Genomic DNA, 15939 nt, shown 5'->3' on the forward strand with positions numbered 1-15939 from the left:
TGTATACTATAAGAACACTAGCATCAGACTGCTGGGTAACTATGCAGTACGGTTCGTGCTCTAGATTTACTAGCACTTTAACGAATCCTTTTCCAGAGCAAAACGGTGCCATTTCAGATCGATGTTTCTTACATACATACTGTAATGAAAAGCAATTGACTAGGCCGTTATTCTTGGCTTTCTAGTCCGGGACCGCCATCTCACCGTCAGATAGCTCCTCAGTTGTTATCACGTAGGCTGAGTGGACCACGAACCAGCCCTCATAAGCAGGTAAAATTCCCTGATCTGGCCGGGAAACGAACCCGAGGCCTCCGGGTGAGAGGTAGGCACGCTATCCCTACACAGCGGGGCCGGCATATATACATACATATAATAATAATAATAATAATAATAATAATAATAATAATAATAATAATAATAATAATAATAATAATAATTCAATTCTTGGCCAGGTCACGAATTTTTACCTGGATCTGAGGGCTGGTTCGAGGTCCACTCAGACTGCGTGATTAGAATTGAGAATCTATCTGACGGTGAGATAGCGGCTCTGGTCTAGAAAGCGAAGAATAACGGACGAGAGGATTCGTCGTGCTGACCACACGACACCTTATAACCTAAAGGCATTCGGGCTGAGCAGCGGTCGCTTGGTAGGCCAAGGCCCTTCAGGGCTGTAGTTCTATGGGGTTAGTTTTATTATTATTGAGACCAGGTAGAAATAATATCCAGAAATGAGCTTACAACTAGATATAAAACTATGGTTTAATAAAATTTATAAAACCAAATTAAGGTATCAAATCTGAAGAAAGACTTTATTAACGATAGAATGACCTGTTTCAGACAATTATGTCAATATCTTAAGTTTCTTCAGATTTATTTTCGTTTCATGTGAATTTGAGGAATATGAATATATCCGAGTAATTGTACGAACCATGTCATTCTGTGTTTAAAATATTTTCTTCAGCTTTGATGTTTAATAAACGACGTTCGGCCGACTGGAAAGTTCTTACATCTGCATTTTAACACCCTGGCATCTGTGATTTCCTTGGCCACAGATAAGATACTGAAACAGCTGCACTGAAGTTGTTGCCATTTGTAATGTTCAGTAGGAGTCAGTCTTCCAGGTTACCATCTCGCATCAGGGTATATTGACACCGAGCGGATTAAGTGTTTTTAAATGGTTGTACATTCAGATAAAAATTGGTGGGGTGAGGGGAATCCATATTAACTAAATAACGCAATCACATACGAAATAGACTAAAATCTTTAACCGAGCGAGTTGGCCGTGCAGCTGTGAGCTTGCATTCGGCAGATAGTGGGCTTGAATTCTACCATCGGCAGCTCTCAAGATGGTTTTCCTCGGATTCCAATCAATTTTCACACCAGACAAATGCTGGGCCTGTACCTTAATTAAAGCCACGGTCACTACCTTCCCAATCCTAGCCCTTTCCCATCTCTCCGTCGCCGAAATCCTTCCATGTGTTGGTGCGACAATAAAAACAAATAGGAGAAATGTTTAAATAAATATAAGGATCAATGTAAATATTTATGATGTCTACAGTGGTGTGTTATGAATATGGAAGGATTTACAGTACTGAGACTTTGCTAGCAAAACTCAACTCAGTGTTAGTATGCAAATTGATGTGCGTACCAGTGTATAGACTGGTATCCATTATTTTTGTGTTAACCTGACTTATTGCTAGGGACTACCTAGCCGAGACGGTAAAGGTGTGTTCGTTTCACCCGAAAGGACGTGTGTTTGATTCCTTGTCAGAAAATTTGAAATATTTAAGGAAATGTCTACTTCTGGAGCCACACATGGCTCTCAGGTTCACTCATTCTACACAAAAAATGAGTACCAGGTTATTTGTTGGGGGCAAAGGCGGATGGACAAAGAACTAAACACTGTATCCCACTTCTTTCGGAGGTTGCGGATAGTGGAAGCTTTTACATTCCACTCCTCCCAGGTTCTTTATTGGCAGTACCGCTCACGCATTGTCTCTTAGCGTAGGGGTAGCGCCCTCACCTCTCGCCTGAAGGTGCCAGATTTTATTAGTCTTGTCCAAATACGAATGTCTGGAAGGATTCAGCCTCTAGAGATCGAGTGAGGGGTGACTGATAAGAGAGGCAAGGAACGTGGACGTAGAAGCCAAGCACGTAGATCTGCTGGCCATTTGTTGAATAGCTATCCAGGCTGGCCGAAGTTCCATCAAGGGTGGTATGTATAACTTCCTCTGTTAGATATTAAACAATTCTCAAAAGCAGAGTTTGCCACGCCATATTGGCATTGGCGAACTAGTGGTTTACTGACAACCATAATTGACATTAGTTACTGACTCAAATGCGATACTCACTCTAGTTTCAGATGTGGTGGAAGGTAGTCAGAAGGGAATATAGAAGACATTAACGCTGAATGGGCTGTAGAGTTAAATATTCATGAAGGGAATAAAATAGTGCAGACTGCTCTTTGTGAAGAGGTCGACAGTGCCAGTGATCGATGAAGTTGAAGGAGCTATCGAGAGGTTTATGATGGTGGTGAAGGCTTAAGTACCGCAACGACTTGACGTCACGCAGGAGTAATGATGCACCGTGTTACTCACTTGATCTCTCTGTGTATGTTGTGTGCCAGTGGGTAATTTTTCAAGTAACGTGATCAGTAGTGAGGAAGCCAGCAGATCCTTGCGAATACCGTGATTAAAAACTCTAAAGAAAGAAAAGAGAATTCGACACGATGCCACGAGTTGTTATGCAGGAAGTAATACGAGTGAAATGGATGTGAGGTATATTTATCATCAATTCATTTGAATAATTCATACTGAAGCTGTTACACTATGTAAGCAGAGTCAAGAATATTAAATTAGAAGAAGACAAAACCGAGCAAGTAAACTAGTTTTACTGACTTGAAATGCCGGTCACTCATGACAATACTGGCAAATAATAATAATAATAATAATAATAATAATAATAATAATAATAATAATAATAATAATAATAATAATTTACCTAGGTGCAGATTTTTTATGTGGTGCTGTTTAGGCGATCTGACATTCAATTCGACATTTCGACTGTACTACTGTCTAGCAAATGAAACGGAATTTTTACTTGACATGGGTATTATTTTATTCTTCCTGGCCTTTTTTCAATTATTTAGAGTCGGTAATATTTGTTGATTTGGCTCATTTTAACGGCCGGATGCCTTTCCTAACTAACCCTGTATGGCAGAATGTATACACTCTTGCATGTCCCTGTGATAGGCGATAATGTGATGTAGTGCGTGTAAATGAAATGGTGTGCATTAAGACAAACACAAATACCCATTCCCAGAGTGGATGAATTGTAGGTGACTAAATATGCGGTTCGACCGTGCATCAAACCTGGGACCCTCTGAATCGATAATCACTACGCTGATCATTCAACTAAGGAGTCGGACTGGACACGGATAGTATCGCAGAGATAATTTTTGTCGGGTGACACTGAGTGCGCCAGCAGGAATGGCACGGAGTGCCTGGATTTTTAACTACCCTTTAAAGTGTAATTTAGAAGCTTTCAATCTGTCGAACACACTAGTTAAAACATAATAAATATAAAAATACCTGTAAAAAATACACATTATTAAACAAAGAATGACATGATTTGTTCTAGAAGACCACCGAGCTTGATAACTGCAGTCGCTTAAGTGCGGCCAGTATCCAGTAATCGGGAGATAGTGGGTTCGAACCCCACTGTCGGCAGCTCTGAAGATGGTTTTCCGTGGTTTCCCATTTTCACATCAGGAAAATGCTGGGGCTGTACCTTAATTAAGGCCACGGCCGCTTCCTTCCCATTCCTAGGTCATTCCTATCCCATCGTCGCCATAAGACATATCCGTGTCGGTGCGACGTAAAGCAACTAGCAAAAAAAAAAAAAAAAAAAACTTTTAAATTACTTTATCTAAGTTGACACTGGAAAGTTTGGCTTCCTTCTTAGCAAGTAACACCTTTTAAAAGTCGAATATGAAAATCCACAGCCTGTTTCCAGTCATTCGACCGGGTCAGAAGTGGAATGAATGAAGCCCCATCTAGCGGCGAGGATAGGAGTTGTTCCGGCTGCCGAAGCTTGTCGCACTCCTCTGGGGCAATGATTAATGAATGACAGATGAAATGAAATGATATTGTAGAGTGTTGATAGAATGAAATATGACAGGGAAAACCGGAGTACCCGGAGAAAAACCTGCCCCGCCTACGCTTTGTCCAGCGCAAATCTCACTTGGAGTGACCGGGATTTGAACCACGGAACCCAGCGGAGAGAGGACGGCGCGATACCGCCTGAGCCACGGAGGCTCTAAAAGTCGAATTCCTCTGCAGGAATCAAACCTATGAGCTTGGGATCATGAGCCGGACACTACCACTGTTCGACCAAGGTATTTAATACTGTAGAAGGATAGCAACGCGCAAAAAAGCCTTCGTAAGTAAAAGAGAGTAATTTGCTGACCTAGAAATCCATAAGCATAGAAACGCCTTTGTAAATGATTTTGCTTGGAGTTTGCTTCTGTACAGGAGTGAAAGAAAAGAGAGAAAAGGATGACAGTAGGAGAAATACTGTATACGTAAGGAGAAGAACAAATCGGACCATTTGTACACAAATGAAAAGCAACAATGAAGTACTGAATGCTGTTGACAAAAAATGGATCCTTATCTGTGAAATCGAAAAGAACAAGGAATGTAAGTTTTATCATTGGCATTGTATGACACAGTGACTTTATTTGTAACTTGTTTCAAGGAAGAGTTGATGGAATGAGATAAACTTCTTTCAACAACTTACTGATGAGGATGAACTGCTAGCCTTGTGCTGAACTAGAAATAATAGGTCAAGGCAATCTATGGCTGTAATAATCATGATCCAAAGTTCTCATTACCTTCCCTGAAGGGGAGGGGCTGGCTAGCTACAGTGTTACGCCCTCTCTCTGGCCGGGAGATTTAGGTGGGGTGAAGATGGAGTGAAAAATTTAGCAGAATAGTAAAATGTGATGTGGAGACTGTGAAGTATAAATAACAAGTCAAGGCAATCTATGACTGCAATAATCATCATCCAAAATTTTCATTACCCTCCCTGAAGGGGAGGGGCTGGATTGGTTATCGCCTTCTTGGCTATAGCCATTGCCAGTGCGCTCGGAACAATCAACTGTATTGTGATAAAGGAGACATATCATAGTAAATCTGTGTAAATTTTGTGTCTGAGTGATTCAGTTAGTGTAAAATTTGTGTGTGTAGACGTAATCAAGATAAGTGATTGATATACCGTATATATTTTTTAAGCTTACATTGATTAGTTTTGTTGGTACTGATAGGTTATGTGTTACACATGATACTGTATAGGCTTTTGGGCTTATGCCGTGTCAAGAAAATAAGGTGAAATTCTTTACGTTTAGCAGAGAAATGTGCTCTGTGTCATCAGAAGAAAATCTCGACTGTCCACGAGAAAGGCTTCTTAAACAATGTTACACGTTTCGTAGGTCAGGTTTTACTTTGGTTCGACTTTGGATTAGGATAAATAGGAAATAATATTCATGTTTGTTTAATTATCTGTAGTTTTATTGGCAGAATATTTATATAGGCACTTTATTTTATGGAGTTCTATCCTTCACAGTTTTCATGTTCGTACAGGCCTAGATACTGGACATGGTATATCGTATATAGTACTTAGCACTTTAAGATACATAGTACCTGCAACAAAGCTGATACTTTTTTGACATAAATAATACGATAGGCTTGTGAATTCTGTTTTATAAATTTCAAGAGATTATACGATACTTCACTGACAAGATAGTTAACGCTCTTTTTTATTGCTGGTTATTATTGCTACACTTCGTATTCAATTATGCCACTCTTGGCATACGGTTGAGTAGAAATTAATAATCCTAATCCTACTTCCAGATATTGTTTTTTCCAAGTCACCGACGTAGTTTCGAGAGAAGCTATTCAGAATTATTTTAGATATCTTCCTTTTTTCAGCATTTAAGGGGAAGTTTTAATGTTCGTCGCTAATAATAATAATAATAATAATAACAAAAATAATAATATTAATAATAATAAGCTCCATTCACTCTCTTCCATTTATTCGCTGCCTAGTGGTGTCGCTCTTTACACCACCTCAAGTGCCGGTTACATTGACAACAGAAATGTTAGACTTATGAGAAGAAGCGTGATTTTTTGCATTAATTTATGTTCGATTTCGCGGACAGGAAGATGTTTTAGCGTTATTTTGCGAAATAGGGCTGACCCCATCGTTTGAATTTCACTTTAATACTTTCCTAAAATTAGTCATAAAAAGTTTAATTCGTGAGATTTTTGAATTATGTAAAATATAGATAAGTGAAGAGAAGGGGTATTGATAATCATTCATTATTCCTTATGTAATCTTGATTAGAACTATAATATAGATCTAATCAAGATTACATAACAAATTACCTTTCATCCTACGTGGCCATAGCATTAAAGGACATTATAGAATATTAATGCCAAGAGATACTTCTGTCGAAATGAGAAATACTTATTCTGTCTTCTGTTTTCCTTCACGCACGTGACATTGTAACCCAACTTCATGATCGTTGTTTTCCGTAAATTTCGCTACATTTTCGCACTTATCGCAAAGTAAGTAAATTTTCCTTTAAAATGGTTTTGTTGCTTTAATTCGCTATAATTTGCGGCAGCAAAATCACTCATTTCTTAACCAAAATCATAATATTCGTTAAGATATTTCGAAATTGGTTAAACTATTTTTATCTTTAATGCGAAACAATCATGCCTCTACTTGTGAGAAACAGCTCAACCATTGCACCCCATTCCGGCACAGTCACTATGCTGGCTGGACTGCTGGTAGCACTTTGGTACTTACGAGTGATACCTTCCGCTAATTTCTTGCTTTCTTTTTACAACCAAACTCCTCAGTACTCGATGGTCCCTATCCGTCATTAAATGAGGTCTCCCTGTTCTTGGTTTAGCTGCGGTTGTTCCTTCGCATTTTCACTTCACAATCACTTCACCAACAGTCGATTTGGGCAGCTTTAGAAGGGTCTAAATGGCCCTGATGGATTTGTTACTCAGGTGACATCCAATGACTAGCCGCGGGCTATTTTCCTATTACCTGGAAACAGGCAAATATTGTTCCACTTCTCAAATCAGGCAACAAATTTAATGTTTCATCTTACCGACCAATATCTATTCTCCCCACACTATCCTTTATCTTTGAAAAAAATATACACCAGCGTCTCCTCGCATTCACTTTGCCGTATATCTCAACCAAGCAGCATGGTTTTCTACCAGGTGGCTCTTGTCTAACAAATCTGGCCACTCGGCACAGCTTTGTATCACACACCATTGGAGCTAAATCACAGCTGGATATCTGCTACGTAGACATTTCTAAAGCTTTCGATTCTGTAGACTATACCCTGTTGCTCCATAAACTCTCCGAACGATTTAATATACATGGCAGTCTTCTGACCCTTCTTGCTGGCTTTCTATATAACCGTTGGCAGAGAGTGGTATCCTCATGGTTACTAGTCACCTCCGGTGTTCCACAAGGCAGTACTCTTGGCCCCTTGCTGTTTTCTTTGTTTATGGACGATCTGCCGTCCGAACTCAACGAAACAGCGAATACCCCACTCTTTGCTGACGATTGCAAGATATTTAGGGAGATCAGGAATCCAGCAGATGCAGCTCTGCTACAGTCCTCACTTAATGCCCTCCCGAACTGGTGCCGTACTTGGAAACTTATCCCCAATCCACAAAAATGCAGCCACATGACCATAACACTACGTAAATCTCCTCTACCGACATCATATTACCTACTCGACAAGCCCATCACCGTGGTTACGCAACAGCGTGATCTAGGTGTAATATTCGATACAAAATTACAATTTAAGACCCCATATAGAAACATATACAACCAAGGCTATGAAATTACTAGGCATTCTCTATCGCTTCACAGAAATTTCTGACCCCATTGCTCTTCGTCACTTCTTCCTCACGATCGTCCAACCTCTCTTAAACTACTGCTCTCCGATGTGGACAACAGCCGCCCCCTCCAATACTAAGCAGTTAGACAGAGCAGTGTCCTTCTTTGCTACAATTGTAAGGAACAGAAACCCCAAGCTCAGAAATCTGTCTACGCAGCAGGTATGTAATGGCAGTTAATGTGTCACCGCTGCACATCAGGCGACAGGTAGCTGACCTGAGTTTCCTCCACGGAATCTTAAATGGGCATTACCGCTCCGAACATCTTGTCTCACTCTTCTCTCTCCGCGTTCCTTCCCGCTCCACCAGAACCAAAGATCTTCTCCACGTTCCCCACACTCAGCACTCAATACTTCAACGATCTTTCCTAATCCGCCTCCCAACACTCTTTAGCAATATTAATAGGAGACAAGAGCTTGATATAGCATCAAATAAAAGTGTATTTGAGAGGTGTGTAAATAGTGTCTTAAAGATAAGTTGATGTGAAGGGATTATACCGCCATCTTGACCCACGACGACTTGGCTATGAACATGGACATTCTCATGGTTTTCGATTTGGACAGTTATTGGTAGGATGTGTACCAGATCTTGTTATATTTTGTTATGTTTGTTATATTTTATTATGAAAGTTTACGTTTGTTAAATAGTCTGTTGACAGTGCAAGTGAAATTTGCTCAGTGTAGCTGTATCTTGTGCTTCATGAATAAATAAATAAATAAAGTCTTTGAGCTCTCCTGACCGACCCATTCTGCTGTTACTGGCTCTCTACTGACAACACAATACACTGCCCGCCTCCTTTTATACTGGCGGGGCCTCCTCTCGTTACACCTAGGGTTCAATTCCACGTTACACAGGAGTGTGCGGATACTTTTGATCAGGTGGTGTATGTTATTTAGTGTTCTTTGGGTATGTGGTATCAATTGTATGATGGCATACCCTTCTGACAGCATGTAATTTTGAAGATTTAAACCCGTTGAGTACGTAAGTCATAGTAGTATATTTCACGGAAAACGCAAAAAAAAGTAGGTCATAGTCTTGGATATTAATATATTAATAGGTTTAAGTACATTTACATCTTAACAGACCATGAAAGTCTATACAATTTTGGGAGGTAAAGTTTCCCACTATTCGCAAACAACAACCTTCTTGGTAAATGAGCACGGCTTTTCCGCCTCGAATAGCCAAGATACCAGCCCACTATTAAGCGTTTCTTAAAATAAAAGATGTGAGCTCAGTGGGAATAGTCATCTTGATCCTCTCAAGGAGCTATTACGTGCACCAGAGGACACTTCTTCTAATAGAGATATTACACTTCATTGGGCTGGAGAGAGAACTAGGGAGTCGTAAGCTTAATAGTGAAATACGTCACATTCATAAATACAGTAGGGTCGCTGCTGGAATAGATGAAAAGAAACAGGAGAAAAGGGTGACTTATTTGAGAAAGTTGAAGGAATATTATGAAGTTCTTCGTCCCTTGTTTGACAGCAACTTGTTAATAAAGAATCCAATGGATAACTTTCTCAAATAACATGACAGTCATGTATAGTACTTACCATAGTGGCTTCATATAGGCTATCCTTCCTATCGATGTGCTTTGCGGGTTGCCTTTCTGTCTTGTTATTAAGAATAATACGTATGAAAAATACTGAAGGATCCGTGTTAGAATAGACGAAAAACAAGAGAAAAATGTGGCTGATATGAGAAAGTTGAAGGAATATCATAAAGCTTTCCGTGTACCCTTTGACGTCAATGCTGTTCGTTTAATCTTCGTTGTAACCGACAATATTCTTAATGGACTCCAGATGTAGGATTTTTGTCCCGCAAGAGCTAATCAATTTCCTGAAGGCCAACGGAAGGAGATTTAGCACTTAAACACCTTTAAATGCTCCACTCTTCACTGGGATCGAAATCACTATCTTGAGAGCAGAAGGCTAATGACTAACCGACTGCACTACCGGGAACAGATTTCTGGTTTGAATGTTGATTAACACGGGGTGAATGTCCCTCAGGTTGGTCATTAAGGTTCATCGTAGCACGAACTACTCATTTCTAGCTTTTCAGTTTCAAGGAAACTCCTATGTATCCCAATTAATTTGTTTTTATGCTAATCTTCGGACCGTTTCCCTTTGTTTTTAAGTTAATAAACTTAATTCATTTAAATTAGCCTCTGCTCCTCGTTATTGTCCCTATGTGTTTGGGACATGCCTTTTACACTTTGTTCATTAGTCTAAGAGGCCCGAATCAGCTCCTGGCAGTTATTAGCCAGTTTAAGAAAATAGTTAGTATACTCCCCAAGTCGATTTTTGTGATGATTCAGTGATGTCCCAACTGCCATTTTGTTAGTGAGAAGGGGTATGTGTATATTTGTCTATACGGTGTTGCACCTTCCGGAAAACTATCAAATCTTCAAGAAGAGTTGAAGGTTGATGAACGCCTACAGCTTCAACCAGTTTATAGGCCCTAGCGTTTTAGCGCCGAGATGAGTGGCTCAGACGGTTGAAGCACTAGCCTTTTGACCCCAAATTAGCAGGTTCGATCGTAACTCAGTCCGGTGATTTTTGAAGGTGCTCAGATATGTAATCTCGTGTCGGTAGATTTACTGCCATGTAAGAGAACTCCTGCTAGACAAAATTTCGGCACCTCGATGTCTCTGGAAACCGTTAAAAGTAGTTAGTGGGACGTAAAAACAAAAGCATTACTTATTCTTAGCGTTTTCTTCTTCTTCATCTTCTTCTTATTATTTGTTTTAAGTCGTACCAACACAGATAGGTCTTATTGCGACAATGGGATAGGAAAGGCCTAGAAGTGGGAAGGAAGCAGGCGTGGCCTTAATTAATTTGCTTGGTGTGTCCGGCTCCATGGCTAAATGGTTAGCGTGCTGGCCTTTGGCCACAGGGGTTCCGGGCTCGATCCCGGCAGGGTCAGGAATTTTAACCATCTTTGGTTAATTTCGCTGGCACCGGGGCTTGGTGTATGTGTTGTCTTCATCATCATTTCATCCTCATCACGATGCGCAGGTCGCCTACGGGAGTCAAAAAGAAAGCCCTGTACCTGGCGAGCCGAACATGTCCTCGGACACTCCCGGCACTAAAAGCCAAACGCCATTTCATTTTCATTTGCTTGGTGTGAAAATGGGAATCCACGGAAAACCAACTTCAGGGGTGCCGACAGTGGGGTTCGAACCCACTATCGCCCGGATGCAAGGTCACAGTTTCGCACCCCCAACCGCACGGCCAACTCGCCCGGTATTAGCGTTTTGGAGTGATTGCCATTTCGCTATTGCTCACCGTTGTGAATTTTTTCTGTCGTATTGAAAATATCAACGGGTAACTACAATTTTAAATTTATTAGTTCTTGAATATCATCGATTAGAGAATACATTTTTACATACAGATACATTTTTATGTTTAGAGAGTTGGTGCATATGTTACATATGAGGAAAGGTGGGGCCGATTCCAACTTGCCCCCCTTAAAGTGTAACTTTACAGCTATTTTAGTTTTATCTAGCTATATTACATATTTGGAAGCTACTCCCAATTTACAATAACAGTAGAGGAGTTAGTAAAAGATGAAGAGAGAGTATCAACTAGCCATTTTGTAAGTTAGGCAGGAGGAGGAGGATGAAGACGCCGTTCAGCTGTGAAATGCGTAAATAGTAGTACCCCATCTTGTCCCAGTGTGTGGTGGAAGATAGGGCATCACCGTTATCTCGTGAAATATATTTTTATAATTTGTGTCTTCAATTTGAAAATTTTCTTTTCGTGTATCTTTACAGAGAAATATTGACAACATTCGCAGTACAGTTTACGAATATATCATCGGTGAGGATAATGTACTGAAGTACTTTCTTCTTGGCGACCCCATTGTGCCCCCCTATCCTCTACATATACAATATACATGGTACATACACCAGTCCATCCGATTTATTTATTTATTTATTTATTTTCCGTGTCCAGACACATTGATAAATAATGTTTTTCCAATATTCGGCTACGAGGACAGCTTTATCAGTGACCTGCAGAACTACTTCCTTTATTTCAAGCCGTCCACTTCATGACCGTATCGATGAGTACAATCAACACATTAATTTAGGTGGGTTTTAAATTAATTTGTTGATTGTACTTCCTTTATGCACGGTGATGGTAAATGCTGACGAACCAGAAGGCGTTCTTCATCCTGTAGTAGTCCACAGTCACAGGTCATGTCTCCTTGTTCATAGCCCCACTTAAGTAGGTTAGACTTGCACTTTGAACACCTATCCGAAGTCGACTGAAGGTCTTCCAGACGGGATACGGAAGGCGATAACCTGCAGAAGGTTCTTCCTTTAAACTCAGGGATTAATTATGTACTTGCTTTTGCCGCAGTTCACGCCTTCGCTTTTCAGGCGAATCAACAAGTGGTATGGTTGTTCTTAAAAACTCTTCCTTGACCTGAGTCTAACGGGCTGCATTTGATGGCCATAAAGGGGGCGACGTGGATCGGTTGATTGCTTCCGTCGTTCATCTTCCGCTGCTACTTCCCTTTTTATATGAGGAGTGGCGATTCCTACGATAGGACAGATATTTTCTGTTGGAGTTGGTCTCAGACACCCTGTAATTATGCGACCAGTCTCGTTCACGACAATATCTACTTGCTTAGCACGGGCAGAGTTTCTCCATACGGGTGATGCGTATTCTACAGCTGATAGGCAGAGAGCCAGGGCAGATGTGCCTAGGACATGAGGGTATGAACCCCAAGATGCGCCTGTTAGTTTTCTAATAATATTATTCCTATCACACACCTTTTGTTTGATATTCTGACAGTGCTGTTTGAAAGATAGTGTTCTGTCCAGCTTCACACTAAGGTACTTTGGTGTACAACAGTGTTCAAGGACTACTCTCCATTCCATTCTGGTGACTATTACTTGAAATAAATTCAAATTCATTTACTTAGTCTCGTTCTGTTTTTCTTACACTTGCTTGCAAAGGCACGGGAAGGCGTTTCTACGATGATCGACACTGATGACTCCCCCTGTGGGGCATTTTCCACCCATCGTAAGAGGTGACTAAAAGGGGGACTAGGTGCTCTCAACATGGGATCGTGGGTTGTGATCACATTTATCCAAGCTGAGTCTGGCATTGCTTCCACTTAGTTGTGTCAGGCTCCTCACTTTCATCTTGCCGATCCGACCTCCCTTGGTCAACTCTTGTTATCTTCTGACCCGACGATATTCGATTTGCGAGGCCTAGAGAGTCTTTTTTCAGGCCTTTCGTGACACTGCCCATTACTTTGTCGATACCTTCGGTTTTAGAAGCGGAACTTCCCCATTTTCTTTCGGATTGATGTTAAGAGAAAGAACTTCGTCTTGATACACTAATCACCACCACCACCACCACCACCACTACAGTGAGGGTTCGTAACAAGGCCACCGACTGCTGATTCCGGAAAGTGGAAAGTCAGGCATATTTTCTAGCATTTTTCTTGAAGTGGCTTGTAACCACTTGTAACCACTTTCAACTTCCTCCATTCTTCAGCTTCTTTTGAAGGCCACATTTACTAGCATACAGTAATCGTTGTGTGGGCAGCCTAGCCAAAGTGGTAAAAGAGTTGTTGGTTCACCTGAAAGGACGTGGGTTCATTTCCAGGTCAGGAAATCGAAATATATAGAAATGAGGATTTCAGTTTAGATAGCTCTGAGATTCAGTAAAAAATGAGTACCGGTCTAGTTCATGGAGGAAAAGACGGCCGTGTATTGAGCTAGCCATTGTATTCCACTTAGTGCTGAGGTTATCGATAATGGATGCTTTTACCTTCCGCTATTTAAGGGCCTCCGTGACGTGTACGGAGATAACTTTCCTTCGCTTGTAATCTCTACAATGGTCTTTGATCTACAAATTCTTATTAAGAGTTACATTACACTCACCCCATGTTGGAGTAGTGTCTCAGATGAGGAGGAAATACGTCATCAGGCGGATGTTACGACAGCAAATGACAACCCATTACCGCCCACATTCCCCAGTCTGATACTCACGGGAGAGAAATTGATTTGGGTTGTGTTGGTGGTAGTTTGCCTCTCATTATTCAGGAGTAATCGATGTGTCTGCGTCAAGACAGCGTGAGAGTGTGTTTTATGACATTCATTAATTTTGATCACAAGGTGAGAATTATATTTTCCACGTACAGATGCGACCAGAAGGAATTTTTACGACGAGTTCGGCTTCCCTGAAGAAAGTTTTCTGTGGTTTGCCATTTTTACGGCAGGAAATGCCGGAGGTGTACGTTAATTAAAGTCCCGGCCTCTATATTCTTCTTCTTCTTCGTTCTTTCGTAACCCACCGGCTTCGGAAACCTGTATGTGCGACGTTAAACTACTGATAAAACGAGAGAAAGGAAATAATAATAATAATAATAATAATAATAATAATAATAATAATAATAATAATAATAATAATAATTCTAATTTTGGCAAAGAATAAGAAGAAGACCACTCTTATTCCTTGTAGAATGAGATATGTGGTAGATGGAAAAATTCTCTCGCCAGCCTAATACGATAGTGGCTGAACAAGAAAGAAAGAGTTAATATCGGGAAGACAGGCAGGAAATACTGTATGTCAGAGAGGAGGCCTGAGCAAGTAAATGAAAGCAATGCCTTATCATACCGAGTCCTTAAGCGCAACGACTGCGGAAAATATATACAATGAATAATGCTGTTGATTTTACGTTCCACGAACAACTTTTACGGTTTCCGGAGACGCCGAGGTGCCGGAATTTTGTCCTACATTATTTTTTTACGTGCCAGTACATCTACCGACACAAGGATGAAGGGATTTGAACACCATCAGATACCACCAGACTGAGCCACGTTCGAACCTGCGAAATTGGGCTCAGAAGGTCAGCGCTCTACCGTCCAAGATACTCAGCCCGGCCATGGAATAGCTCCCATATACGTTTTTAAAATTTGATTACGTCGAACCGACACAGTTAGGTCGTATGGCGACGATTCTATAGGAATGAGGCAGGAGTGGGAACGAAGCGACCATGGCCTGCTTAATTAAGTTACAGCCTGGTGTGAAAATGAGAAACCACAGAAAACTATTTTCATGGCGGCCGACAGTGGGGTTCAAACCCACTATCTCCCGAATGCAAGGTAATATTTACGTGACACAAATCGCTCAGCCAGTTGCTCGGTGAATATATACGTCTGGAAAACTCAAGTGCACTCATGTTCATAAAAACCAGAACACATTGAGGGACTAGAGATAGGAAGTTCATATTCACAGGGCATATGAAGTAGTATATTCTGAAGAAATGATTAGCATTTGAAACATGTCGGACCTCAGGTTCAAGGTGCACATATATATCTCGGCGCACCACCACCGACTGGTAAAATGTGCCTACGGCTCTCGTTGTCGCTGCTTCGCAGACGTATGCGAGAACCGTACCGTCAAATGAGTGAGTTTGAAAAAGGGCGAATTATTGGCATGAGATAACGTGATTCATCCATCCAGCAAATTGCTGATCGTCTGGGATGAATTGTGTCGGATGTGCAACGGGTGTCTACAGAATGGCTCAAAAAGGACCGTAGAACACGACGAAGTGGACCTGGTCACATCACCCATACCACCCACCGAGAAGATCGACACTTCATCCGAATGGCATTTCAGGACAGATCTGCATCCTTCTCGGCTCTGGCGCAACAGTGGAACAGTGTAACACATCGTACACTATCGGGAGTGACAATCCGTCGCCGTTTATTACGATCTGGGTTACTGGCGCGTTGTCCATTTCTCCACCTACCTCTGACTATTGTGCATGAATATGCTCGACTGCAATGGTGTATGGAACGACGTCACTGGGGCAGAAATGGACGCAAATAGTGTTTACGGACGAATCCAGGTTCTGTTTGTTTGAAAATGATGGCCGCATTTTGGCTCGCCGCAGACAGCGGAAGAGGCATCACATTGACTGCATT

Source organism: Anabrus simplex, chromosome 1, assembly GCF_040414725.1.
Source record: "Anabrus simplex isolate iqAnaSimp1 chromosome 1, ASM4041472v1, whole genome shotgun sequence".
Taxonomy (NCBI): Eukaryota; Metazoa; Arthropoda; class Insecta; order Orthoptera; family Tettigoniidae; genus Anabrus; species Anabrus simplex.